We start from the raw sequence: 3672 nt of genomic DNA, 5'->3' as shown, positions 1-3672 counted from the left end.
GATAACGCTTATGTTGACCCATTGCATATTCAGGTCCATGATCAGCGTGTTTACTGTAATGTGGTAGTAGAAGAACTTGATGGTGAGCCCTGGTTTCATGATATTAAGGAATATATCAGGATGGGGGTGTATTCGGTACAAGCCACAGATGATTAAAAGAGAACAATTCGGCAGTTAGCGAGTGAATTTTTCTTCTGCGGAGGGGTTTTATACAAAAGGACTCCGGATCTTGGATTGTTGAGATGCATATATGCTAGACAGGCCACAACTATCATGACCAAAGTACATTATGGAGTCTGTGGACCGCATATGAGCGGGTACATGTTGGCAAAGAAGATCATCCGAGCAGGTTATTATTGGCTCACTATGGAGCGAGATTGTATCAGTTTCGTGCGCAAGTGTCATCAATGCCAAGTGCATGGAGATTTGATTCATTCTCCACCATATGAATTGCACACAATGTCTGCATCATGGCTTTTTGTCGCGTAGGGCATGGATGTCATTGGGCCAATTGAGCCATCAGCATCAAATGGGCACAGGTTCATTCTAGTGGCCATCAACTATTTCACAAAGTGGGTAGAGGCTAAAACGTTCAAGTCCGTAACCAAGAAAGTGGTGGTTGATTTTGTGCACTCAAATATCATTTGTCGGTTTGTGATACCAAAGGTGATCATTACAGACAATGGGGCTAATCTCAATAGTCATCTGATGAAAGAGGTATGTCAGTAATTCAAGATTACGCATCGCAATTCTACCCCTTACCGCCCCAAGGCAAATAGAGCAGTTGAGGCAACCAACAAGAATATAAAGAAGATACTTCAGAAAATGGTGGAAGGTTCTAGGCAATGGCATGAGAAGCTGCCTTTTGCATTGCTGGGTTATTGTACTACTGTTCACACTTCAGTAGGAGCAACTCCTTATTTATTAGTATATGGCACTGAGGCGGTGATACCTGCGAAAATTGAAATCTCGTCCCTTCGGATTGTCACTGAGGCCGAAATTGATGACGATGAGTGGGTCAAACCTCGCTTGGAATAGTTGAGTTTAATGGATGAGAAAAGATTAGCAGCAGTGTGTCATGGCCATTTGTATCAACAGAGAATAGCCAGAGCATATAATAAGAAGGTGCGTCCATGGAGGTTTGAAGTGGGTCAGTTAGTATTGAAACGTTTCTTTCCTCATCAGGCTGAATCAAGAGGCAAGTTCGCCCCAAACTGGCAGGGGCCGTTCATCATGACGAGAGTGTTGTCCAATGGTGCTTTGTATTTAACAGATGTAGAAGGCAAATGTGTAGAAATGGCCATCAATTCTGATGATGTCAAAAGATATTATGTATGATCTCTTTGGTTAAATTGTGTTTGTTTGTAATTGGCATATTTTGAAGATTGGAATGACGGAGGCATTTTGTTCTACTATCTAAACACTTTATCCTTTGTTATCCCTTTGAGCCTTATTTATTTTCTTTCATACCCCTCTTTCGGAATCAATAGCAAAGATCAGAAACGCAAGTGTGAAAGATAAGTAAAGGAAAAAGAGGAGAGGAAAAGAAGAAAAAGAGAGAAAAAGAAGAAGAAAAGAAAAAAAAGAATAAAAAGAAAAAGAAAGAAATAAAAAACAAAACAACAAAAAGAGAAAAAGAAGAAAGAAAAGAAAGAGGAGAAAGAGGAAGAAACGGAAAGAAAAATCACAACAACAAAGTAATTCCTATGACATGAACTACGTTTAACCTGATTCCTTTAAAGGATACGGAGGCAACCTCACGGTTCGGTCCCATCAAACAAAAATCCAAAAGTCCCCAAGCAAAGAAACTGGGGCAGAAGTTGTGGTTGTTGCAAGAAATATGATTCCAAAAGTTGTAATTTTGAACCCATTCGAATTGTTTTGAGCCTTTTGACACCCTTTCTTTCTAACCCTATCCAAAACCCCACGTTATGATCCAAAGAAAGACCTTCTGATCAGTCTTCGAGAGATTCCAAGCCGAGCAAGTAGAGGTGATTCATATCAGGGGCAGCACTCTGGCCCGAGCAGAAATCAAAAATGAGAGAGTATTATTGGTGAAAACCCTCATGGGCACCATAAGGCGACGGGAGCTGAGAGAAATAAAAAATGAGAGAGTCTTATTGGTGAAAACCCTCACGGGCACCATAAGGCAAAAGTAAGTTGAGATATGAACAAATGAGAGAGGCTTGTTGGTGAAAACCCTTCAGGACGCCGCAGGCCGAACAAGGTCAAGGTTTTGGCAAAGAAGACAGGTTATGGAAACTCCGGGGTAGCAAAGTATGGCAACTAAAAGTTGATTGGTTGGACAGATTGGGCCAATTAATCCAAAATGCATGTCTTGATCATTGGTACTAGCTGTTCCACTCAGATAAGTCTCTTTCCTTTTCCTCTTTAGCAAGCCATCCAGTTTTGGATTTTCTTTATCATTAACTCTCAGGGTAATTGAATTTCATTTCTCTAAGATGTTTCAATGTCATTCTTGGTCAAGCAAAATAAGAAAGTATTTCAAAGCTCACTACCAACTTCCTAAATTGCAAAGCACAGTTTGGCAAGAACATACCAAAGATAGCATGATGTAGAGTGGGATAAAATGCCAGCAAAAGATCCACCGATGAAATGATTTAGTAATTTCATGGGAAGGGTAGAGGCTCAGTAAAATGGGTTAGAGGTGTAAAACAGCGGTTCGGGTATAGAACAACCGAGTCATCCGAGGTCATGTGGGTTGAAAGATAGCCAGAAAGTCAAAAGGTTCAGAGCCAGTTCGGGGAAGCCAGTCAAAACAAAGCACGGCAGTGGGGAGACTTTTAGCAAGAATGCCACAAACTAACCACCACATTTTAAACTGACAAGATTTTTCTTTGATTAAAATAGGGGCAGAAAGTTTCGATTGTTTCGGGGAAATACTCCATAAGGAAAGGAAAGCACCACACAGGTTTGACCGTAAACTCTCAGTACCCACCTGGATAATGGGATTTCATTAGGAGTTTTCAGGACCCGCCTGGATAATGAGATATCATTTGAAGTTTTCAGGACCCTCCTGGAAAATGGGACCTAGTTTAAAAGTCAAAACAATCATGAGTAGTGTAATCTAGCTTAAATGTACCACAAGGGAATATAAATTGGTTTCAAAGTTTGCAAGTTTGAGATAGGATTCAATTAGGAGTTTTTAGGACCCTCTTGAATAATGGGACTTAGATTTACGATTTCCATTAGATAACAAGATTTAGCGTAAGTTCTGTTGAAGGGTATTATAATTCAACCGTAAAAATTGTCATTTTTAAGATAAGACCTGATTGTTGATTTTCAGGACCCTCCTAGATAATGGGATGTAGCTTTAATGTTTTATTAGATAACAAGACGTAGAGGAAGTAATGCCTTCAGAAGATATAACTTATATTTAAAATTGCCCGATCTTCTCTAATATTAGAGCAAAAAATGAACCCTAAAATCCCAAGATTTACGAATCAAGATTTTATTGAAGATTTTAGGTCCATTTTGACTTTATTCGTGTTTTTATGATAAAGAACACACGATTAATCTCAAACAGAGCCGAAAAATTTGAAGACTTGAAGATTCGTCACCATTCTTTACTGGTCCAAGTTTGTTTTTAGGTATTTTTCTCTTCTTTACCTTTTGTTATTTAACTTCTATTTTTTTGTTCTCTTCTTACCT

Source organism: Nicotiana tabacum, chromosome 20, assembly GCF_000715075.1.
Source record: "Nicotiana tabacum cultivar K326 chromosome 20, ASM71507v2, whole genome shotgun sequence".
Classification (NCBI taxonomy): Eukaryota; Viridiplantae; Streptophyta; class Magnoliopsida; order Solanales; family Solanaceae; genus Nicotiana; species Nicotiana tabacum.
Note: the sequence above shows the minus strand (reverse complement) of the source record.